This window comes from Cynocephalus volans, chromosome X, assembly GCF_027409185.1.
Source record: "Cynocephalus volans isolate mCynVol1 chromosome X, mCynVol1.pri, whole genome shotgun sequence".
NCBI lineage: Eukaryota > Metazoa > Chordata > Mammalia > Dermoptera > Cynocephalidae > Cynocephalus > Cynocephalus volans.
In genome coordinates this window covers 32,809,896-32,837,404 of record NC_084478.1, presented here as the reverse complement: position 1 = coordinate 32,837,404, position 27,509 = coordinate 32,809,896, and positions in this window count along the sequence as shown.

Genomic DNA, 27,509 nt, shown 5'->3' with positions numbered 1-27,509 from the left:
AAAAGAAAACTATAGATCAATATCTTTGGTGAACATTTATGCCAAATCCTCAATAGATATTAGCCGATAGCAATACATGTAAAAAATTACACAACATGATCAAGTGAGATTCATCTCAGGGATCCAAGGATTTTTCAACATATAAAAGTCAATAAATGTGATACACCACATCAACAAAATCAAGGACAAAAACCAAAATAATATCAATAGATACAGAAAAAAATTTGAGAAAATTCAACATCCTTCATGATAAAGATTCTCATCTAATTAGGTATAGAAAGAAAGTATCTCAACACATAGAAAGCCATGTACTGCAAACCCACCACTAATATCATCCTGAGTGGGGAGAAGTTGAAAGCCTATCCCTTGAGAATGGGAACAAGGCAAGGATTCCCACTCTCACCACTCCTATTTAGCATTGTATTGGAAGTACTACCCAGAGCAGTCAGGCAAGAGAAAGAAATTAAGGGTGTCCAGATTGGAGCAGACAAATTCAAATTGTCCCTGTTTGCAGATGACACGATCCTATATATAGAAAAGCCTAAAGACTAGAAACTGTTAGAGTTGATAAATGATTTCGGTAAAGTTGCAGGATATAAAATCAACTTGGAAAAATCAGTAGCATTTTTATACTCTAACAATCAACTAGTAGAAAAAGAAATCAAGAACGTTAGCCCATTCACAACTGTCCCTCCCCCAAATCCTTGGAATAAAGTTAACCTAGGAGTTGAATCATCTCTACAATGAGAACTAGAAATCACTGTTAAGAGAAATTTAAGAGAACACAAAAAGTTGGAAAGAGATTTCATGCTCTTGGATTGGAGAAATTAACATTGTGAAAATGTCTGTACTGTTCAAAACAATCTACAAATTCAAGGTAATACCCAGCAAAAAACCATTGACATTCCTCCCAGAAGTAGAAAAATCAAATTGTACTACAAAGATATAGTAACCAAAACCATATGGTACTGGCAGAAAAACAGACACATGAACCAATGGTACAGAATAGAGAACTGAGAAATCAATCATAATTGATAATACACATAATTATAGTGAACTGATCTTTGACAAGGCACCAAGAACATGTATTGGGGAAAAAAGCTGCCTCTTCAATAAATGGTGCTTGGAAAATTGGACATCCATCTGTAGAAGAATAAACTAGACCTGTACCTCTTGCCATATACCAAAATCAACTCAAAATGGATTAAACACTTAAATATATATCCTGAAACTATAAAACTAGCAATGGAAAACATAGTGGAACCACCTCTGGAAGTAAGACTGGGCAAAGACTTTATGAATATAACATCAAAAGCACAGGCAATAAAAAGAAAAATAAACAAATGGGATTATATCAAACTGAAAAGCTTCTGCAGAGCAAAAGAAACAGTTAAGAGAGCAAAAAGAACCTACAAAGTGGGAAAATATATTTGCAAACTATGCATCCCAGAAAGGATTAATATCCAGAATATACAAGGAACTCAAACAACTTAACAGGAAATATGCAAATGGTCAACAAACACATGAAAAAATGCTCAATCATTCAGTGTCAGGGAAATGCAAATCAAAACTACATTGAGATATCACCTCACCCCAGTCAGACTGGCCATTATCAGAAAGACAGAAGAGCAAATGCTGGTGAGGATGCGAAGAAAGGGGAGCCACTCCTGCACTGTTGGTGGGACTGTAAATTGGTGTAGCCATTATGAAAAATGGTATGGAGGTTCCTTAAACGAGTACAGATAGATCTCCCATAGGATCCAACAATTCCTCTGCTGCGTATGTACCAAAAGGAATGGAAATCTTTGTGTTGAAGTGATACATGTACTCTCATGTTTATTGCAGCTCTATTTACAATAGCCAAGATTTGGAACGAGCCTAAACGTCCATAGTTGGACAACTGGATAAGGAAAACATGGTGTATTTACACCATGGAATGCTGCTCTCCCAGAAAAAAGGAGGCAATACTGCCATTTGCAGCAACATGGATGAACTTAGAGAAAATTATGTTTAGTGAAATAAGCCAGGCATAGAAAGAGAAATACTGCATGTCCTCACTTATAAGTGGGAGGGAGCTAAAACTAAACAAATAAATAAAAAAAATGAAAGGATGATAGAATAATCACAATAATACATTGAACTTCCAAGAGAAGAGAACAGAAGTGAGGTTACCAGAGGTGAGAAGGGGGGAAGGGGGGCGGTAAGGGAGAAATTGGTGAAGGGCGACAAAAATTGAGTATATTGTATGATGATGAATATATTGATTATCCTGATTTGAATATATATATTGCACACAGGTATTGATATTCAATGCTATACCCCACAGATATGGACAATCAACTCTGTTCCAATGGTAAAAATATTTGTTGAGACTTGTTTTGTGTCCCGACATATGGTCTGTTCTGGAGAGTGTTCCATATGCTGCTTAGAAGAATGTGCATTCTGTAGCTGCTGAATGAAATATTTTACATATGTCTGTTAGTTCAAGTTGGCCTATAGTAGAGATTAATTCTGGTGTTTCCTGGTTAAGTTTTTGTCTGAATCATTTGTCCTTTGCTGAAAGTGGGGTGTTAACATCTTCAACTATTAATGTATTGGAGTCTATCTCTCCCATTAGGTCCAATAGTAATTGCTTTATGTAACTGGGTGCTCGAATTGGGTGTGTATATATTCAGAATTGTTATATCCTCTTGTTGATTTGATGCCTTTATCATTATATAATGACTTTAACTTTTTTTTTACTTTCCTTGGTTTGAAGTCTATTTTATCTGATATAAGTATAGCCACTCCTACTCTTTTTTGGTTTTGACTTGCATAGAATATCTTTTTCCATTCCTTCACTTTCAGCTGATATGTGTTTTTGTCAATTAAGTGAGTTTCTTGTAGGTAGCATATTGTTGGTTCTTGTTTTACAGTCCATTCAACCATTCTGTGTCTTTTAACCGGGGCATTGAATTCACTTACATTTAGGGTTACTATTGATTTATTAGGACTCATTGCTGCTATTTTACTATTTTTTTGTTTGTTTGTTTTGGTTGTTTTTTAGGTCCACATTTACAGCTATAAATTTCCCTTGATCCCTGCCTTTGCTGCATATAATAATTTTGAATATATTATATTTTTATTTCATTCCCAAGTATTTGTAAGTTCCACTGTGATTTATTTTTGACCCATTGGTTGTTTAAGATTGTATCATTTAATTTCTACATATATGTGAATTTTCCAGTTTTCCTTTTGCTATCGACTTATATATTCATTGTGTTGTGTAAGAGAAAATGCTTTGCATGTAACATGTTGGAGAATGTTTCATGTCCACTTGAGAAGAATGTGTTTTCTGTTGATGTGTGATGATCCATCCTTTATATGTCTCTTAGGTCTCTTTTGTATATTTGTTGTTCCTCTCTTTTCTAAGTGATCTTCTGTCTAGTTGTTTTATCCATTATTAAAAGTAGGGTATTAAAATTTTCAAATATTATTGCAGAACTCTCTATTTATCCCTTTAATTCTGTCAATGTTTGCTTCATATATTTCAGAGCTGTCTGGTTTGGTGCATATATATGTATAGTTCTTATATCTTCTTGATAAGTTGACCCTCTTATCAATATATAATGTCATTCTATGTCTCTGTTAAGAGTTTTTGACTTAAAGTCTGTTTTCTTTGGTATTAGTGTATCCACCCCAGCTATCTTTTGGTTGCTACTTGCATTCTCGATTTATTTGTACCTTTAGATCTAAAGTGAGTACCTTGAAGACAACATACAGTTCAATTCTGTTTTGTAATCAGTTCTTGCATTTTATACCTTTAAACTGGAGAGTTTAACCAATTTATAATTGACGAAATTAATGATAAGGAAGGAATTACTTTTAACATTTTGTTATTTGTTTCCTGTATTTGTTATACCTTCTTTATTCCTCACTTCTTCATTACTGACTATGTTTGCGTTTAGTTGATTTTTGTAGTAAATAATTTTTATTCGCTTCTCATTTTCTTTTATGTATCATGTTTAGATACTTTCTTAGTAATTACCACAAGGAATACATTTAACATCCTAAATTTATAAGAAACTAGTTCAAATTGATACAAAGTTAACTTCAATAACATACAAAAACTCTGCTCCTATATAGCTTCATTCTAGCTCCTTTATGTTATGGTCACAAATTACATCTTTATAGATTGTTTGCTCAATAACATAGATTTATAATTTTTTTTATTCATATGTCTTTTAAATCCTGTAGGAAATACACATGGAATTACAAACACAAAATACTATAACAATGGCTTTCATATTTGTCCTTGTATTTACCTCTACTAGAAATCTTTATTTTTTAATAAGCCTTTGAGTTACTGTCTAGTGTCCTATAATTTCAGACTGAAGCATTCCCTTTGACATTTTTTTGTATGATATTTCTAGTTATAATGAATTCCCTCAGCTTTTGTTTATCTGGGAATGTCTTAATTTTTTTCTCATTTTTGAAGCACAATATTGACAGATATATAATTCATGGTTAATAGTTTTTTCTTTCAACATTTTAAGTATACTATCCCACCACTGCCTTCAGGCCTCCATGATTGAGATGAGAAATTGGCCATTAATCTTATTGAGATTTCCTTGTACATGATAAAACACTTCCTTCTGGCCCTGCTGAGTGCATGCCCATCAGAGAGGTACCTGGCCAGAGAGGCCCAATATCTGCAGAGACCAGGTGCTCTATGGTGCCAGCACATGAACCAGCATGTAGGCCTCACTGCCACTGCCCGACACCATCCCCAGACTGGCCAAGTACACACTGACCACAGAAGTGCCTCTATAGAGAGGCCAAAGACCTGAGGCAACAACGCACCTGAGGCACAAGTGGGCAGCCAAGCAGACACTGAGGCAGCTGTGCCAAATTGGAAGCCCTAGCAGCATCCTAACCAGACAATAGTGTCAAACAAGTGGAACGTGAAATCCCTTGCCACAATGACTAAACATCAAATGAAAGATACCAGAAATATGAGAAATCAAGAAAGTATACCACCAAAGGGTAATAACTCTCAAGCTCTAGATCCTATAGAACAAGAAGCCCTTGAAATGTCTGACAAGGAATTTCGAGTGATGATTCTAAGGAAACTAAATGAGATACAGGAAAACTAATCTAGACCACACGATGAAATGAGGAAAAGTATACAGGACCTGAAAGAAGAAATGTACAAAGAAATCAATGCCCTGAAAAAGAATGTAGCAGAGCTTGCTGAGCAAAAGAATTCATTCAATGAAATAAAAAACACAACAGAGAGCTTATCCAGCAGGCTTCCAGAAGCAGAAGAGAGAACTTCTGACCTTGAAGATGGGCTGTTTGAAATAACACAGGCAGACAAAATACATAAATAAATAAATTAATTAAACACATTGAAGAAAATCTAAGAGAGATATCAGACAACCTTAAGCACTCAAATATCTGAGTCATGAGTATTCCAGAAGGTGAGGAAAAAAGAGATTGTATTGGAAACATATTCAACAAAATACTGACAGAAAACTTCCCAGGTATTGGAATAGACACAGATCTTCAGATTCAGGAAGCTCAAAGATCCCCAACTGTATTAAACCCAAAAAGGTCTTTGCCAAGACATGTTACAGTCAAATAGACAAAACTCAAAGACAGAGAGAATCTTAAAAGCTTCAAGAGACAAGCGTCAAATCACCTATAAGGGAGCCCCAAAAAGACTAACATTAGACTTTTCATCACAAGCCCTAAAAGCCAGAAAGGAATGGGATGATATATTCAAAATACTCAAAGACAGAGATTTCCAGCAAAGAATACTCTACCACACACGGCTATCCTTCTGAAATGAAGGGCAAACAGTATATTTCTCAGACAAACAAAAACAGCTGGAGTTCCCTACCACATGACCACTCTTACAAGAAATTCTCAAGAAAGTACTGGGTTTGGTACCTGAAAAATAACTACCAGTGCCGTAAAAACTCAAGAAAAATCAAAACCCACTAGTAAAATAAAAATGTCAACAATAAAGAGGAAAAAAAAGTTTACCTAGGACCCAAGGAACCAACAAATACAGAAGACAAACAGTAAATCAGAAAGAAAGGAACAAAACATATTAAGACATCCAAACAATAATCAATAAAATGCTAGGAGTTAATCGACACTTTTCAATAACAACTCAATGTAAAAGTATTCAATTCCCCAATCGAAACACAAAGACTGGCTGACCGGATTTAAAAGGAGGATCCAATTATGCTGCCTTCAAGAGACTCAACTCACCTATAAAGATTCACATAGACTAAGAGTGAAAGGATGGGAAAATATTTACCATGCAAACAGAAATGAAAAATGAGCTGGAGTAGCTATTCTTATATTTGATAAAATAGACTTTAAACTAAAAACCATAAAAAGAGATAATGAGAGCCACTACATAATGATAAAAGAGTTGATCCATCAAGAAGACAGAACAATAATAAATATATATGCACCCAATGTTGGAGCACCAGATTCATAAAGCAAACTCGATTAGACCCAAAGAAGGAAATAGACACTAATACCATAATAGCAGGGGACCTGAACACCCCACTATCAATATTGGACAGATCATCTAGTCATGGAATCAGCAGAGAAACACAAGATCTAAACAACACACTAGACTAATTGGACTTGGCAGATATCTACAGAACATTCCTTCTAACAACCTCAGAATATTCATTCTTCTCATCAGCACAAGACTCATTCTCCAGGATTGATCACATGTTAGGTCACAAATCAAGTCTCAACAAATTTAAAAAAATTGGCATTATCCGATGTATTTTTTCAGACCACAATGGATTAAAGTTAGAAATCAATAACAAATGAAATTCTGGAAACTATACAAACACATGGAAATTAAAAGGCATTCTACTTAATGACAGATGGGGCCAAGAAGAAATCAAACAGGAAATCAAAAAATTTCTTGAAACTAATGAAAACAATGATACATCATACCAAAACCTGTGGGATACTACAAAGGCAGTACTAAGGAGTAAATTTATTGCATTAAATGCTTACTTCAGAAGAATGGAAAGATCGCAAGTGAACAATCTAACACTTTACCTTAAAGAACTAGTAAAACAAGAGCAATCCAAACCGAAATTTAGCAGATGGAAAGAAATCATTAAGATCAGAGCAGAACTTAATGAAATTGAAACCCAAAAAACAATACAAAAGATCAATGAATCAAAAAGTTGTTTTTTTGAAAAGATAAATAGGATTGACAAACCATTGGCATGGCTAACTAAAAAAAGAAGAGAGAAGATCCAAATAACAAAAATTAGAAATGAAAAAGGTGATATTACAACTGATTCATCTGAAATACAAGGAATCATTCGAGACTACTATAAACAACTATATGCCAACAAATTTGAAAATCTGGAGGAAATGGAAAAATTTCTGGACCCACAAAAGCTACCAAAACTGAGCCAAGAAGATGTAGCATGTCTGAACAGACCAATAACAATAAGAGATTGAAGCTGTTATCAGAAGGCTCTAAAAGAAAAGCCCAGGACCAGATGTATTCATAGCAGAATTCTCACAAACATTCAAAGAGGAATTGACACCAATTCTCTATAAAATATTCCAGAGGGTTGAACCAGAGGCAATTCTCCCAAATTCATTCTATGAAGCAAACATCACCCTGATACCAAAACCAGGTAAAGATATAACTAAATAAAGAAAACTACAGGCCGATATCCTTGATGAATATAGATGGAAATATCATCAATAAAATAATAGCTAACAGAATACAGCAACACATATGCAAAATTGTACACCACGATCAAGTGAGATTCATCCCAGGGATGCAAGGTTTGTTCAACATCTGCAAATCAATAAATGTGATACACCATATCAATAAAATCAAACACTAGGACCATATGTACATCTCTATAGATGCTGAAAAAGCATTTGATAAAATTAAACACCTGTTCATGATAAAGACTCTCTACAAGTTAGGTATAGATGGAAAGTATCTTAACATAATTAAAGCCATGTATGATAAGCCCACTGCCAATATCATCCTGAATGGGGCAAAGCTGAAAGCTTTTCCTTTAAGAACAGGAACTAGACAAGGATGCCCACTCTCACCACTCCTATTCAACATTGTTGGAAGTACTAGCCAGAGCAATCAGATAAGAGAAGGAAATAAAGGGCATCCAGATTGGTAAAAAGGAAATCAAACTGTCCCTCTTTGCAGATGATATGATCCTATATATTGAACAGCGTAAAGTCTCTACACAAAAACTCTTGGAGTTGATAAAAGATTTCAGCAACGTAGCAGGATACAAAATCAATACACAAAAAGCAGTAGCATTTCTATTCTCCATTACTGAACACGCAGTAAGAGAAATCAAGAAAGCTTGCCCCTTTACAATAGCCACCCCCCCCAAAATACTTAGGAATAGAGTTAACCAAGGATGTGAAAAATCTCTATAATGAGAACTACAAACCATTTCTTACAGAAAGTAAAGAGTACACAAGAAGATGGAAAGACATCCCATGCTCTTGGACTGGAAGAATACACATTGTGATAATGTCCATACTACCCAAAGTGATATACAAATTCTATGCAATCCCCATCAAAATTCCAATGACATTTTTCTCAGAAATGGAAAAAGGTATCCAGATATTTATATGGAATAACAAAAGACCACGCATAGACAAAACAATTCTGAGCAAAAAAAAAAAAAAAATAAATAAAAAAATAAAAATAAAAATAAAAAATAAAAAAAGCTGGAGGCATAACACTGCCTGACTTTAAACTATTCATCAAAGCTATAGTAACCCAAACAGCAAGCTGGCATAAATACAGACACAGGGATGAATGGAATAGAATAGAGAATCCAGAAATCAACCCGCACACCTACAGCCATGTTATCTTTGACAAAGATGCCAAGCCTATACACTGGGGAAGAGACTGCCTCTTTAGCAAATGGTGCTGGGATAACAGGATATCCATATGCAGGAGTATGAAGCTAGACCCATTCCTCTCACCATATACTAAAATCAACTCAAAACGTATTAAAACCAAATATACACCCTGCAACAGTAAAACTTCTTAAGGAAAACATAGGAGAAACACTTCAGGAAGTAGGACTGTGCACAGAGTTCATGAATATGACCCCAAAAGCACGGGCAACCAAAGGAAAAATAAATAAATGGGATTATATCAAACTAAAATCTTCTGCACAGCAAAAGAAACAATTAACAGAGTCAAAAGACCACCAACAGAGTGGGAGAAAATATTTGCAAAATATACATCTGACAAAGGATTAATATCCAGAATATACAAGGAACTGAAACCACTTTACAACAGAAAAACAAGTAACCCAATTAAAAAATGGGCAAAAGATCTAAATAGGCATTTGTCAAAGGAAGATATACGAATGGCCAACAGACACATGAAAAAATGCTCAACATCACTCAGCATTCGGGAAATGCAAATCAGAACCATACTGAGATACCATCTCACCCCAGTTAGGATGGCTAATATCCAAAAGACTGAGAATGATAAATGCTGGTGAGGTTGTGGAGAAAAAGGAACTTTCATACATCGTTGGTGGGACTGCAAAATGGGGCAGCCTCTATGGAAAATGGTATGGCGGTTCCTCAAACAACTGCAGATACATCTACCATATGACCCATCTATCCCACTGCTGGGAATATACCCAGACGAATGGAAATCATGAAGTCGAAGGTATACCTGTTCTCCAATGTTCATTTCAGCACTCTTTACAATAGCTAAGAGTTGGAACCAGCCCAAATGTCCATCATCAGATGAGTGGATATGGAAAGGATGGTATATTTACCCTATGGAATACTACTCTGCTATAGAAAAGAATGAAATACTGGCATTTGCAACAGTATGGTTGTACCGAGAAAGAATTACATTAAGTGAAACAAGTCAGGCACAGAAATAGAAATACCACATGTTCTTACTTATTTGTTTGAGCCAAAAATAAATAAATAAATAAATACACAGATAACCTCGGGGGGGAGGGAAGAACACACAACAATTAGAATTCCTTGAAGTTGATACAGCATAGAAACAGAAAGGAGGTTTTTGGTAGGGAGGGGGGTAAATGAAGTGAGTGGGAGGTTTTGTTAATGGGTCACAATAATCAACCACATTGTATATTGACAAAATAAAATTAAATTAAAAAAAGAAAACAAAAGGTGCACCACTTACTGTGTCTTCTTTCGAGATTCCCTTTGTATTTGACCTTTAACGGTTTAATTACATTCTGTTTCAGTGTTTGTCTCTGAGTTTATCTTACTTAGAGTTCGTTGAGCTTCTTAGACGTGTAGATAAGTGCTTTCACAAAATTTAGGAAGTATTTGGCCATTATTTCTTTAAATATTCTTTCTGCCCCTTTCTTTCTTCTTTTTCTGGGAACTTCTTAATGCATTAGTTGGTCTGCTTGATGGTGTTCCATAGGATACTTAGGCTTTGTTCACTTTTCTTCAATATTTTTTCATTTTGTTCCTCATACTTGACAATTCATCTGCCCTATTTTCAAGTTCACTGGTTCTTTCTTCCATCTCTTCAAATCTTCTGTTTAACCCATTTAGTAAATTTTAAATTTCAATTATTGTGCTTTTCAGTTACACTATTTTTGTTTGGTTCCTTTTAGTATTTCTGTCTCTTCATTGGTATTGTCACTGTGTTCATAATTTTTTCTTGATTTCTTGATTTCTTTTTCTATATTTTCCTTTAGTTCTTTCATCATATTTAAGAGTTTTTTTAAAAGTCTTTGTAAAGTAAGTACTGTGCCTGTGATTCTTCAGAGTTGGTTTCTAGAGATTTATTTTGTTCCTTTGAATGGGCCATACTTTTCTGTTTCTTTGTATGCCTTGTGATTTCGTGTGCATGGAAAACAAACATTTGAATATTATAATTTTGCTATTCTGGATATCAGATTCTCCCTCTCCCCCAGGATTTTCTTTTTTGTTATTCCTGTTATTATTGTTATTTATTAAATGTTGAAGGCTTTACCCATCAATTTGTTTAGTAACATTCCCAAATTAGTTTTGCAAAGACTGGATTTATTGCTGTGCATGTTCTCTGAAGTCAGTTCCTTAACTTTAGTTCAGCTAGTGTTTTGACAGAGATTTTTTTCATTTGTCCTTTTGTTTTTTCTTCCTTATTGTATATACTTGAGGCATACAACATGTTTTCATATACACATACATAGTGAAATGATTACTACAGTCAAACAAATTTACGTATTCATCACCTTCTATAGTTTCTTTGTGTGTGTGTGTGTGTGTGTGTGTGTGTGTGTGTGTGTGTGTATGTGTGTGTGTGTATGAACACCTAAAATTGGAGGTGGGGCAAGAAGGTGGACTAGAGGTGCCTGGAGTATATTCCTCTCTTAAAAAGGACCAGAACAACTAATAGACAGGAAAATATTGATGGGAGCATGTGTGGGAGAGTGCAGCAAGAGCATTTTGAGATCCTTGTGAAGCATAAAAGCCCAGAATGGCAGCATAGAGAGGAAAGAGAGACACATGGCCTCAGCTGCCACATTTCTGCCACCAGGATCAGTTCAGGAGGGACTTTCCTTTATAGATGGGAAAGGTAGGCAGAGGGCCCACACCAGTCAACCACATCACCACAGAGGCCTGAAGTTCCTGCTGCAGGAGGACTCCACAGCCTCTGGAAGCCCAGAGCCAAGGGTGGGGAACTTTCTAGAATACATGCACTGCTCTAGAACAGAAATATATACACTGCACTCACCATCCCTACCCTTGTGACCCAAGCCAATATAGTGTGGCACCGTCTTGTAACCAGAGCTGTTGTGGGAGTAGGCCCTACCCTAGGGTCAGTAGTCATGGTGCTTCCCCAGCCTTAAGGCTCCACCGTCATCCTAGCACATTCACAGGAGAAGCTACAGTGCCATGATCTTGGCAGCTTGGGGCCTGGATCCAGGGTTGGCTGTTATCTAGCCCTACATGTCTCGGAAGCCAAACCCAGGCCTAAGTGATGCACCACCATGTCTCCAGCCAGAGTTAAGACAGGTGGAACCCACCGCCCGACCACCAGTGGGCTGAGTTCTGTGCACCCAATCTCCAAACCTGTAAAAATAGATAATGGGTCCCTACCTTAATGAAAACAACCTGGGCTAGTGGAAGTAAAGCACATGTGCACCCTCCCAGAGAAGCAGTCAGGAGGTCTCGCCCACAACAGTCCCACCTAGCAGTCTTACCTAGTGCCTGAGAAGCAACTGGCAGGCTCCCCTCATAGCTGGCCTGCTCTGTGGTGCTGTCTGATGCTTGAGAAGTGGCTGGCTGGGCTCCCTCTATAGCCCCATCTAGCAGCCTTGTCCACTGTCCAAGAAGCAACCAGATGGTCCTCCTTTGCAGTCCTGTCTAGTGGCCTCACCACTGCCTAAGTGGTGATCCCCCTTTTGGTAGATCTGCTTCATGGCCTTGCCCACTACCCAGGGAATGGCTGGCTCGCCCCCCATTAGCCAGCCTGCTCTGTGGCTTTGCCCACTGCTCAAGAAGAGGCTGGTAGGGCCCGCTTGTGGCAGGCCTGCTTGTGGCCTTGCCTATTGCCCAAGATATGGCTGGCTGGACCCTCTCTGCAGTCGTAACTAGTGGCCCAGTCCATTGCCTGAGAAGCAGCTGGCAGAGTCCCCTCTCTGTAGCACTATATAGTGGCCTTGCCTAGTGCCTGAGAAGTAGCTTGTTGGGCTCCTCCACTGCAGCCCTATCTAGTGGCATCACCCACTGCCCAACAGGTGGTTGACAGGGCCCCCTCTCTGGAGCCTTGCACTCTACCCAATTAAAACCCAAAGAAACATTTGCAGTTGAAAGTCCCCCATGTGAAACCTCCACAATTTTCAAAGTGATAACTATTCCAGTAGATGCACAGATATCAATGCAGGGAAACAAGAAACATGAAAAAACAACCAAACATGATGCCACCAAAGAAACACAGTAATGCTCCAATAACTGCTCCCAAAGAATTTGAAATTTTTGACAATTAATAATATTAAGAATACTCAATGAGATCAAGAGAAGGCAGACAAACTATTCAATGAAATCAGAGAAACAATTCATGATCTGAAGGAGAAATTTAACAGAGATAGATGCCATAAAAAAGTCAAACAGAAATCTTAGAACTGAAGAATACATTGAATGAAATAAAAAACACATCTGAGAATGTCAACAACAGACCAGATCAAAATTTCTGATCTTGAATACAGCTGCTTTGAAATAACACAGGAAGACAAAATAAATAAATAAAAAATAACTTAAAAAATGAACAAAGCTTATGAGATTTGTGGCATACATTCAACTGAACAAATATTTGAATTATGAGCATTCCAGAAGGAGAAGAAAACAAAAAAGCTATTGAAAACCCATTTAACAAAATAATAGTTGAAAACTTCCCTAGTCATGGGAAAGATATGAACATTCCATCATTTACATGTTCATATCTTTCCCTTGACTAGGGAAGTTTTCAACTATTATTTCGTTCAACAGGTTTTCAATACCTTTTTTGAAATGATGGAAGCTCAGAGTTCCTCAAATAGATTAACTCAAAAAGGCACTCTCCAAGATACATTGTAGTCAAGCTGTCAAAAGTTTTAGACAAAGTGAGAATTCTAAAAACAGCAAGAGTAAAACTTCAAGTCACTTATAAGGGAATCCCCCTTAGATTAACAACAGACCTTTTAACAGAAACCCTACAGGCCAGAAGAAAATCGGATGATATATTCAAAGTGCTGAAAGAAAAAAGAATATCATACCCAGCAAAGAGTATTATACTCAGAAAATCTATCATGTAGGAATTAAGGAGAAATAAAGACTTTCTCAGACAAACAAAAATTAAGGGAATTCATCACCACCAGTCTGGCATTATAATAAACGCTTCGGGGAGTCCTACATCTAGAAGAGAAAGAACAATAACAACCATCATGAAAATACCTGAAAACATAAAACTTACTGGTAGAATATGTGCACAAATTACAAAGAGAAAGGAAGCAAACCTCATCAACACAGAAAACCGCCACACCATAAGGGTAAACAAGAGAGAAAGAAAGGAACAAAGAGTACACAAAACAATCGGAAAGAAAGGAACAAAAGATATACAAAACAATCAGAAAAAAAACCAACCAAATGACAGGAATAAGACCTCACATATCAATAATAACCTTGAATGTAAACAGGTTAAATGCTCCAATTAAAAGACATTGACTGGCTGAATGGATAAAAAAGCATGACCCATCCATATGCTGCTTACAAGTAATACACCTTACTTACAAAGACACATAGACAGAAAGTGAAGGGATGGTGAAAGGTATTCCATGCAAATGGAAAACAGAAGTGAGCAGGAGTTGCTATATTTATATCAGATAAAGCAGACTTTAAATCAAGATCTGTACTAAGTGACAAGGAAGAACATTATATAATGATAAAAGGATCAATACAGCAAGAGGATATAACAATTATGAATATATATATGCACCCAACACTTGAGCAACCAGGTATATAAAACAAATATTATTCGATATAAAGGGAGAGATAGATGATGCCAACACAACCATATCTGGAGACTTTAACACCCCACTCTCAGCATTGGATAGTCATCAAGACAGAAAATCAACAAAGAAATATCAGATTCAAATGGCTGCATGGACCAGATGGACCTAACAGACATTTACAGAACATTTCTTCCAACAGCTACAGCATACACATTTTTTTATCAGCACATGGAATATTCTTCATGACTGACCATATGCTGAGCCACAAAACTAGTCTCAACAAGTTTTAAAAAATTGAAATCATATCAAATATTTTTTCTGACCATAATGGAATGAAACTAGAAACCAATAAAAAGAGGAACTTTAAAACTACACAAAAACATTGAAATTAAACAACATGCTCCTGAATGACCAATGGGTCAAAGAAGACATTAAGAAGGAAAAAAAAATCCTTGAAACAAACGAAGGCAGAAACACAACAAACCAAACCCTATGGGATACAGCCAAAGAAGTACTAAGAGGAAAATTTATAGCAATAAAAACTTACATTGAAAAAACAGAAAGATTTCAAATAAACAACCTAAAAATTCACCTCAAGAAGCTGGAAAAATAATGTGAGAAATGCCCTCACCCGTCCAATGCCAAAGGATGGACACAGAGAAACAAGGTACGGTGAAGCAAGACCTTAGCGGCAGTCTTGCAAGATCGGGTGTTGGACAGACATGCTGGAAATGGTTACACTGGGCAATTTATTCCCTAGTGCACAAGCCTCTCCCTCAGTTCCTCATTGGCTGAGTGCTATGGGGCATACAATCTTCCAAACATCACCTAAGTTTCATTATTTCCTTATAAGGTGTTTATTGTTGACTTCCTGCTGATGGAAAGGGATGGACTCAAGACAGGCCTGTGAAAAAGGCACACCAAAAAGTCCTGAGCAGGGAGAAGAACCAGGAAGTAAAAAGAACAAGTTGACCAGCCGCCATCCTGAGAAGTCACCCTTGGGAAAGTGTACCTTCAGGGGTTATCACACCACAAGTTAGTCAAGCAACCCTTGATAAGCTATTCTTGAAAATGAATCACTTAGACTATTTTCCCACAATAAGAACAAATCAAACCCAAAATAAGTAGAAGAAAACAAATAATAAAAATTATAGCAGAAATAAATACAATCAAGGCTAAAAATATGATACAAAAGATCAATCAGGTGAAAGTTGTTTTTTGTAAAGATAAACAAAATAAACAAACTATTATCCAGAATATCTAAGAAAAAAAGAGAAAATATTCAAAATTAAAAATGCAAAAGGAAACATTGAGGCTACCTCTGAAATACAAAGGATCATTAGAAGCTATTATGAACAACTATATGCCAATACATTTGAAAACCTGTAGGAAATGAGGTGAAAAATCTTCACAATGAAAACTATAAAACACTGATGAAAGAAATTAAAGAAGACACAAAAAATGGAAAGACATTCCATGCTCATGGTAGAATTAATGTTGTGAAAATGTCCGTACTCTGCAAAGTGATATACAGATCTTCTTTGCAATCCTTGTCAAAATACCAACGATACTTTTCACAGAAATAGAAAAAAAATTCTATTGTTTCAGGGTGTATATTTAAATCCTTAATCCATCTTGAGTTGATTTTAGTATACGGTGAGAGGTATGGATCTAGTTTCATTCTCCTGCATATGGATATCCAGTTATCCCAGCACCATTTGCTGAAGAGGCAGTCCCTTCCCCAGTGAATAGGCTTGGTGCCTTTGTCAAAGATCAGATAAAACTTCTTAAAGAAAACATAGGAGAAACACTTCAGGAAATAGGACTGGGCACAGACTTCATGAATACGACCCCAAAAGCACGGGCAACCAAAGGAAAAATAAACAAATGGGATTATATCAAACTAAAAAGCTTCTGCACAGCAAAAGAAACAATTAACAGAGTTAAAAGACAACCAACAGAGTGGGAGAAAATATTTGCAAAATATACATCTGACAGAGGATTAATATCCAGAATATATAAGGAACTCAAACAACTTTACAAGAAGAAAAGAAGCAACCCAATTAAAAAATGGGCAAAAGAGCTAAGTAGGCATTTCTCTAAGGAAGATATAGAAATGGCCAACAGACATATGAAAAAATGCTCAACATCACTCAGCATCCGGGAAATGCAAATCAAAACCACACTGAGATACCATCTAACCCCAGTTAGGATGGCTAAAATCCAAGACTCTAAACGATAAATGCTGGCGAGGGTGCGGAGAAAAAGGAACTCTCATCCATTGTTGGTGGGACTGCAAAATGGTGCAGCCTCTATGGAAAATGGTATGGAGGTTCCTCAAACAATTGCAGATAGATCTACCATACGACCCAGCTATCCCACTGCTGGGAATATACCCAGAGGAATGGAAATCATCAAGTCGAAGGTATACCTGTTCCCCAATGTTCATCGCAGCACTCTTTACAATAGCCAAGAGTTGGAACCAGCCCAAATGTACATCATCAGATGAGTGGATACGGAAAATGTGGTACATCTAGACAATGGAATACTACTCAGCTATAAAAACGAATGAAATACTGCCATTTGCAACAACATGGATGGACCTTGAGAGAATTATATTAAGTGAAACAAGTCAGGCACAGAAAGAGAAATACCACATGTTCTCACTTATTGGTGGGAGCTAAAAATTAATATATAAATTCACACACACACACACACACACACACACACACACACACACACACACACACAAAACCGGGGGGGGGAGAAGATATAACAACCGCAATTACTTGAAGTTGATACGACAAGCAATGGGGGGAGGGGGGAGGGAGAAGGGAGGGAGGTTTTGGTGATGGGGAGCAATAATCAGCCACAATGTATATCGACAAAATAAAATTAAAAAAAAAAATTCTAATATTCATATGGAACAACAAAAGACCTTGAATAGCCAAAACAATCATGAACAAAATGGGTAAAGCAGGTGGTGGCTTAGGGTGGTTAATGGATACAAGAATGTAGGGAGATGGGAAGAATTAGATTTACTGTTCTATAGCAATATAGAGAGACTACAGCCCAACAACAAATTACTGTATAACTTCAGTAGCTAGTTGAGAGTATGCTGAATGTTTCCAACATAAGGAGGTGACAAATGTTTGAAGTGATGGATATACTAATTACCCTGATATGATCGTTGCACACAGTATAAATGTACCCAAATATCATATTGTACTCTATAAATATATACAATTATCGGATCAATTAAGAAAAATAAATTAAAAAGAAAAAAATTCAGAGACAGAAACAGATGGGAGGTTACCAGAAACAGGGTGGGGAGTGGGAGGAAGGAATAATAAGCTATTGCTTAATGGCTACAGAGTTAATGTTTAGGATGATGAAAAAGTTTTGGAAATAGATGGAAGAGGTGGTTATACAGCATTGTGAATATAATTAATTCCACACAATTATGTGCTTAAAAGTGCTTAAAATGGAAATTATTATGTTATATATGTTTTACTGTAATAAAAAAGAACACATAAAGTCTACTCTTTAAGCAAATTTTCAGTGTACAATTTTATTAACTATAGTCCTCCTATTGTACATTATTCATCCTACCTAACTGCAAATTTGTACCCTTTGACCTACTTTACCCTATTTTCTCCCCTCCTCACCTCTGGTAACCACCGTTCTACTCTCTGCATCTATTTATTTGACTTTTATTTTTATTTTTTAGATTCCACGTATAAGTGAGAACATACTTTTTTGTCTATCAGTGTCTGGCTCATTTCACTTAGCATAGTGTCCTTCAGGTACATCCATGTTCTCACAATTGGCAGCATCTCCTCCTTTTTAAAGGTTGAATGATATTCTATTGAGTATATATATGGCACTTTCTTTATTTATCTGTCAATGGATGCATAGGTTGTTTCCATATATTGGCTATTATGAATAATTCTGCAATAAACGTGAGTGTGCCGATATCTCTACAAGGTGCTGATTTTATTTCTTTTAGATATGTAACCAGCAGAGGGATTGCTAGGTCATATGGTAGTTCTATTTTTAATTGTTTGTGGAAATTGCAGATTGTTTTCCATGATAGCTTTACCAATTTACATTGCAACAACAGTGTACAAGGATTTCCTTTTCTCCACAGCCTCACCAACATTTGTTATCTCTTGTCTTTTTGATGATAACCATCTAACATTCTATCAGGTGTAAGGGAATATCTCATTTGATATGCATTTCCCTGATTATTAGTGACACTGAGCATGCATATTTTCCTATTCTTCTTGGCCATTTGTATTTCTTCTTTGGAAAAAATGTCTATTTCAGCCTTTGGCCCATTTTTTTAATCAGGTTTTTTTTTTCTTTTATTTCTCTTTTGCTATTGAATTGTGTGAGTTCCTTATATATTTTGGATACTAACCCCTTATCAGATGTATGGTTTGCAGATATTTTCCCCCATTCCATAGGTTTCCTTTTCATTTTGTTGATTGTTTTCTTTGCTGTACAGAAGATTTTATTAGTCTGAGATTCAGTTTCACTTGTTTATTTTTGTTCTTGTTGGCTTGAGCTTTTGATATGATATCCAAAAAAATCATTGCCAAGGCCAGCATCACGGAGCTTTTCCCCTATGCTTTTATATAGGAGTTTTACAATTTCAGGTGTTACATTTAGGTATTTAATACATTTCAAGTTGATTTTTGCGCATGGTGTAAGATAAGGGTCCAATTTCATTCTTTTGTATGTTGATATCTAGTTACTGTGGACTGAATGTCACCCCTGAATTCATTGAAGCTTAAATTGTGTCCCCCAAACTTTCAGGTATTGGAAACTTGGCCCCCACTGTGACAATGTTGAGAGAGTAGGAAATCCCATTATGATAATTGAAAGGTGGGGCCTTGAAGGGGTGATTAAGTTGATGGATTAATGGCAGTTGTGGGCATGGTTCTGAGGGCTTTAAAAGGAAAGCACGTGAGAGTCTCTCTCTGCTCTGCCATTTTCTGCCATGTGAAACCCCTGTGTTGCTGTAAAGCCACCACCAAGGAAGACCCTCGCCATATGTGTTCCCTGGACTTTGGACTCCAAAGCTATAAGCAATACAGTTCATTTTCTTACAAATTGCCCAGTTCATGTATTTTTTTTAATAAGCAACAGAAATGGACTAACGCACCAGTTTTCTCAGCACTATTTGCTGAAGAGAGTATTCTTTCCCCATTGTTTGTTCTTGAAACCCTTGTCAAAAATTAGTTGGCTATATATGCTTTGGTTTATTTATGGATTTTCTATTTTGTTCCATTGGTCTGTGTTTTTGTTTTTATACTAGTGCCCTATTGTTCTTATTAGTATAGCTTTGAAACATAATTTGAAATCAGGAAGTATGATGCCTTCATTTGTTTTTCTCTCTCAAGGTTCTTTTGTCTGTTTTCAGTCTTTTCTGGTTCCACACAAATTTTAGACATATTTTTGGTTGTTTTTCTGTGAAAATGCCATTGGAATTTTGATAGGGATTGCATGAACCTATAGATCACTTTGGGCGGTATAGACATTTTAACAATATTGTTCCAATTCATGAACATGGAATATCTTTTCGTTTGTGTCTTCTTCAATTTCTTTCACTAATGTTCTATAGTTTTCAGTGTACAGACATTTTACTTCCTTAGTTAAATCTGTTACTAAGTATTTTATTTTTGATGTGGTCATAAATGGGATTTTTTAAAAATTTATTTTCAGTCAGCTTCTTATTGCCATAAAGAAATGGAACAGATTTTTTGTATGTTGATTTTTTATCCTGCTACTTTACTCAATTCATTTATTAGTTATAAGAGGTTTTTTTGTGTGCTGTGTGTGTGTAGTCTTTAGTATTTTCTACATATAGGATTATGTCATCTGTGAACAGGGATAATTTTCTTTCTTTTTGATTTGGATGTCTTTTATTTCTTCTTATCTGATTACTCTTGCTAGTCCTTCCATTGCTATGTTGAATTTCACAGAGATTTTTTGAATGTTATGAGCCAAAAACAAGCAAACAAAAACAAAACAACAACAACATACACACAAATTAAAAACATCTCCCTCAGTCTGTGCACATTGGCTGTGTTCCAGGGCTCTCCTACACTTAGCCTTGCTTGCAGTGAGTGTAGGATTCAGCCCAAGGTGAAAGCTTAGGGTCTTCTTAATTTTTTTCTTTTAGAGCATGCATCTTGCCATGGGCTTTCTACATTCCTTGCTATACACAGGTGCTATTGATTCTCCTAATTTACCTAAGAAATTTTTCCCAACTTTTTCTCCTGGACCTTTGGCAGTCTATTGTATGTTTCAACATTAATCTTCTGCTTCAGGTGTTGAGTTATTAGTTGGGCTTGCAGTGTTTTTGAGCAATGTCTCATGCTTTTCAGGAGAAAAGTCTGAGTTACACAAAACAGAAATAAATGTATCAGTAACCTGCCCTAGACAGGTTAGAATAGACATATACAATAATTTGGGGTCTGCTTTCTTCTTTCAGGAACCAGCTACTTGATTCCTATGCTGGGAATGTGGGATAAGAGTTTAGTTGTGCTAGGGAGGGGTTGGGGCAAGGGCATGTAAAAATTCCACAAAGCTTTCCTATTGTTTTAAAGTTGCTTTTTTCTTGATTCAGTATTTGCTTGATTGCTGTAAACCTTTGACTGTTTTCCAAAGTTCTGAGACAGTTGGTTTTGACAGTTTCTTCTTGTTTTTTGATGTTCTTTGAGGAAATGAGAGCTTGGAGCTGACTACCATTCTTCTCTAAACTGTCTTGAAGCTCCCTTTAAGAGAAACTTAAGGAGGGATATTCTTACACAGGTCAGGTGACTCTACCTCCTGAAACATAGTTGATAGAACCATGGAGTGTGTACCTGACCCATAGTTTGGCTTAAAAATCTTTTTTTGGTCTATCAGATTCCTATTTTGGGGAATCTGAACTGAGAAAATGAATCAATTAGCATCAGGAACTGAGAGAGAATGTATATAGAGAGGTCTCATGATTTAGAACCAGTGGTCAGGAGGCCTCATGGCAGGTCAGATTTTGAGGAAGCAGATACTTGGAGAGCTATAGAGAATACATAATCAAGAGATCAGGTGAAAGAGAAGATCACAGCTAATCCTCAGATATTTCTTGGCTTCCAATGTTTTTTTTTTTTTTTTTTTCTGTTTCAGTGCCCGTGCATCCTCAAAACAAACTCTAGTTCTCAAGGTTCCTTGTGTGATTTCCTGTTTCTTACAACCTTTGGAGCCCAGTTGGAACCTGGCATCATCTTCAGAGCCTCCATAATGGCTCAGGTTTTTGGGAAATATGCGTGGGTCACCTCCCTACCATGGCTTATATTTCTCTTACAAGGCCTCCAATGCTAATAACAAAATAGAAAATGATTACATGTCTCCACTGAAATCTTCTCATGGGAAAAATGGTTTAAAACACTAGATATAACTGGATTAATTTATCCTTAAAAAATAAGCAGTTGCCCTCTGTGGTTTTTGTTTGGCCAAATTTAAAGCCCAGTAAAAGTTTGAATATTTCTCTGGACTATGTAAATTCCTCTTTTTCTTTACATTAGAATTCCACATTGGATAGGCTCTGTATGAAAAGAAGCTAAATGTATCTTAGGCAGGCTTTCTCCAAGAAATGTTACAGCTGTAAGTTCTCAAAGGAGACATGTAGAAGCACATGTGAAGGGAGACAACTGCCTGCTAATAGGGTAACAGAGATAGAAGGCAAAACAGACTCTAAGTCAGACAATCATTCTATATTTGTTTTTATGAGTAGAAGAGGAAAATGTACCCAGAACAGCTGTATAAGACTGAAAGTGAGTAATTACACTGTCTACAAAGCCTCTGCTATTGCTGTCATAAGAAGCTTCTATAATGAATGAGACACCAGAACCAGTCTGTCTGCTTACATGCTGAGTCAAAAAAATATGTAAATTCTTGGTGGAGATTTGAGCACTTGATTGGTTCTGGTAGAAGTGCCACTGATTGAAAAGTGGCAGGTGGCATGTTCTCATTGGGACAAATGCTTTTTGAGTCCGTTGGCAGGCATCTCAGGGGTTCACATTTGAATCAGGCACAAGGGACTTTTTTTTCTCTTGTCTTATTACCAGAAATACAGATTTAGGTAAATGGTGTGGAGCAGTGTTTCTCAATCTTTTTTTCCCCAACCTATTTTCCTTTTTAGCAAGTATAAATATCTCATGCCCTCCTTTAGTGTTACTTGAAATTTCAAAATAAAATGTGATTTAAAATAAATCAATGTAATGGGACAACGAACTACTTTATTTTCAAACTAAGCATTTATCCTTTTAAAGTCACAAAATAGGATAACAAAGTTATCAAGTTTCAAGTTAAACTTTAAAGTCAAAGTCATCAAGTTATTCTCATTTCTTGAATGACAAGCGTATTCTGTAGCCCTCTATGTTTATTCATCTCTCTCTCTTTTTCTCTTTATCTTTATACATATTTTCATCAGTGTTGAGCTAGATGCTGTGACCAGTTATAAAAGAGCACAAGAATAGTTGTGAATATATTTGTGAGATAAGACTTTAGCACCTAACATCTGAGTTAGCTATCATAACAGTTATGAGTCTATGTTAAATCTCATAGCAAAAATGATGTGAGAACCAGATAAAAGGTATATATTAGTCCAGATTCTCTAGAGAAATATTAACCAATAGAATTAATTAATTAATTAATTTTGAGGAATTGACTCGATGTGATAATGGAGACTGAAAAGCCCCATAATCTACCATCTGCAAGCTGGAGACCCAGGAAAGCCACTAGTGTAACTCGTTCCATGTTTGAAGGCTTGAGAACCAGGGGTGCCAATGATGTAAATCCAAGTCTGAGAGCCAAGGATGAAACGAGATATCCCAGCTTAAGTAGTGAGGCAGAAAAAAGGGGCCAGTTTCTCCTTTCTGTGCCTTTTTTCCTATTTGGGCCCTGAACAGATTGAGTGATGCCCAACCACATGGAGGATAGCAATCTTCTTTACTGAGTCTACCAATTCAAATACTAATATCGTCTAGAAACACCCTCAAAGATAAACCCAGAAACAATTTTTAACCTAGGCACCCCAAGACCCACTCGAATTGACACATAAGATTAAGCATCACAAAGAATAAATAAAATAAGTGCTATTGGGAGAGAGCAATATCTGTAAGTTGTTTCTGTCAGAAAAACCTTCTTAGAGGTGGGTAGGAATTGTCCTGGACCTTGAATAAAGAGAAGAAATCAGTTTGCAAATATTTTCTCTCATTCCATAGTTTGTCTTTTTACTCTATTGTTTCCTTTGCTTTGCAGAAGTTTTAAAGGTTGACATACTCCCACTTGTCTGCTTTTGCTTTTGTTTGTGATATCTATAAATCATTGCCAAGACCACTATCATGAAGCTTTTCCCTTATGTTTTCTTCTGGAAGTTTTAAAGTTTCAGGTCTTACATTTAAGTCTTTAATAATATATTTAGTTCATTTTTTGTATATGTTGTAAGATAAGGGTCTAATTTTATTCTTTTTCATGTGGATATCCAGCACCATTTGTTGAAGAGACTATTCTTTCATCATTGTATAGTCTTGGCACCTGTTTTAGTCCATGTGGTGTTGTTATAACACAGTTCCTGAGAATGGGTATTCCACAAGTATAAAGAAAAGAGGTTTATTTGGCTCATGATTCTGGTGTCTGGAAAGTTCAAGACTGGACAGCTGTATCTGGCAAGGGCCTCAAGCTGCTTTCACTCATGGCAGAAAATGGAAGGGGAGCAGGCATTTGCAAAGCGATCACATGTTGATAGAGAAAGCAAGAGAGAAAAACTGAAGAAGCCAAACTCTTCAACAACCTGCTCTCACTGGAACTAATCTATTCTCAGGCTCCAGCTATGTTCTTCTTTCTCAAGATTTTTTTTGGCTATTCAGAGTTCTTTGTGGTCCCATATAAATTTTAGGATTGTTTTTCTATTTCTGCAAAAATTGCCATTGCAATTTTGATAGAGATTGCATTAAATCTGTAGATTGCTTTAGGCAGTATGTGTATTTAAACAGTATTTAGTTTTCCAGTCCATGAACACAGGATATCTTCCCATTTGTTTGTGTCTTCTTTAATTTCTTTCATAAATAATTTGTAGTTTTCAGTGTGTAAGTCTTTCACTTCCTTAATTAAGTTTCTTCTAAGATTTTATTTTTTAATGCTGTTGGTAGTAAGATTATTTTCCTATATTTCCTTTTCAGATAATTTGTTAGTGTATAGAAATGCAACTGATTTTTGTATGTTTATTTTTTCATCCTGAAACTTTACTGAATTTATTAGATCTAATAGTTTTTTTTATAATAGCTAGGGTTTTCTCTATATAAAGTCATGTCATCTGCAAACGGACAATTTTAGTTTGCAAATATGAGGAACTCCTACGACTTCATAGCAAAACAAAACAAAATAAACGAACAACAAACAACTAATAACCTGATTAAAAAATAGGATAAGGACTCAAATAGGCATTTCTTCAAAGAAGACATACAGATGCCAACAGGTATATGAAAAGATGCTCACTGTCAGCAATGATCAGGGAAATGCAAATCAAAACTACAATGAGGATCACCTCATACCTGTTAGAATGGCTACTATTAAAAAAAAAGACAAGTGTTAATAAGTGCATCCTCTGTGGAGCATATTGTGGAGGTTCCTCCAAATATTAGTAAATAAAACTACTATATAATCCAGCAATCTCACTTCTAGGTACTTAGCCAAAAATTAAAATCAGAATCTTGAAGAAATATCAGCACACCCATGTTTATTGCAGCACTATTTAAAACAGCCCAAAGTGGAAACAACCTAAATGTCCATTTTAAGTGACTGGATAAAAAATGTGGTATATACATACAATGGAATATTATTCAGTCTTAAAAAGAAGGAAACCCTGCAATATGTGACAACAAGGATAAAACTTGAGGACATTATGCTAAGTGAAATAAACAATTCACAAAAAGATAATTACTGCATGATTCCACTTATATGAGGAATCTAAAATAGCCAAATTCATAAGTAGAGAATAGAGTGGTGGTTGCCAGAGGCTGGGGTTGTGGGAGCAATGGGGAGCTGCTAATCAGCAGGTATAAAGTTTTAGTTATGCAAGATGAATAAGTTCTAGAGATCTGCTATACAACATTGTGCCTGTATTGTATACTTAAAAATCTGTTAAGAGGGTAGACCTAGGGTTAAGTTTCCTTATCACAATAAATATTTTTTAAAAAGAAAAGAAAAGTAGAAATAAGATAGGGAGAGGAGAATGAGGTAGGGTTTTCTATTTTGTAGGATCCTGTTGTTTTTTCAGAGAATGCCCTCTCTCTGAAGATCCTATGCTGAATAGCTCCTACCCCAATGTTAAGCTTCCAAAACTTTATTGTAAAACTTTCTCTTTAATGTCAGCTAGTAGTGTTGATAACTCACAAGAGGACTCAATTGTTTTGAATAGTACAAGACACAGCCAGTGAGATATTTAAAATAATGTGAAGAGACTGATTACAAAGTTGATATATGATGAGTATTACTCTAAAGAGGAAACAGTTCTCTAGAAAAAATGCTAACTATTCTCTGGTTAAACTTCACGAAGCAGTCTGAGCTGACCTTAAGCAGCCATGTTGAATTCCTGTCTTGCTTTTATGCGGGAAACCTATGCAGTATGACTTCTAAGATGGCTTGTAGTATCTTTGTCTCACTGAGATATTAAATCCTTAATGGAAATATTTAAAAAAATATATGAAGTAGCTTTTCATATATAATCATGTCTAATATGCCAAGAAAAACCAACGACCTTTCTCAATTCGGTGGACAACACTTGGTGAGAAGCAGCCAGATTTAAGGACGATTTTAGATTGAGTTTTTATTAAGTAATAAAATAGAACAATAAACCAAAGAACTATTACCAAGGTTAAATCGTGGTATACAGCACAAGCTTCTTTTTACTGTGCCTGTCAGCCACTCTCTTCTCTTTCCACCCTGCTCTGTTTTATTTTCTTTTCCCTGCTCTGCATTCAGAGCAAGTCTGGAGTGTTTGAAAGCTCACTATGTGCCCTGAGGCTCTTTTTTTCTGCAAATAGTATAGTAGTAGCCACTTAATATTATTTCTTTCCACTATTGTTCTCTTTTGAGCTGAGGCAAGAGTCCTACAGATCTGTTTGGGCTCAATTTCAACCCTCATTACTCTGTGGGTGTATCATTTAACCTCTTTTTGAGGGAACAAAAAACCCCTGCAGATGTTTCCTTTCTACTTTCAGTTGTCTTCAACTTTTTCTTTGTTCTCCCCCTTGTCCACTTCTAGTCCTGGGAACCCACAGAGTTATACCTTTCAATGCCAGTCCTTGCCTAGAATATTACAGGTGAGCTTATTGGGAGCACCAAAAGATAACCAAGCCTTTATACTCAGAATGCTTAAAACCTTTTTGTAGCTCCTTGATAGCAGCAGGGTAAAATTTACGCTTCCTGGCATGACAAATGGGTCTTTAATATGTGACTGCAGCACACTTTTTATAATACAGTGTGGTAGGCAACTTATCTACACAGGATGTATACTCTTATACTACCAGGTCTTTGCTCACACCAAAACCTCTGCCCTGAAGACCCTTTCCTCATCTCATCCTACTCAGCCTTCAAGATTCAACTCATATTTTTTCCCATTCCTAAAAGCAGGCATTGTGTTTTCATATTTTATATAATCAATATGTCACTTCCTCTATAACGTCAACTTTTATCCCACCCCAACATTAATGTCTTCTTAACCACTGTTTCAGTCAAGATAGGCCAGGTTACACTGCAGTAACAAATGGCTTCTAAATCTCAGTGACTTAAGTTTATTTCTGATTTGTGTTACATGTCTATTTCAGGTCTGCTATGTCTCTTTTCTGGACCATCTTTACTCTGGGGCCCAGGCTGGAAAAGCAGCCTTTATCTAGGATATTGCTGGTTAGTTGGCATAGGAAAAAGAAAATATAGTGAAAC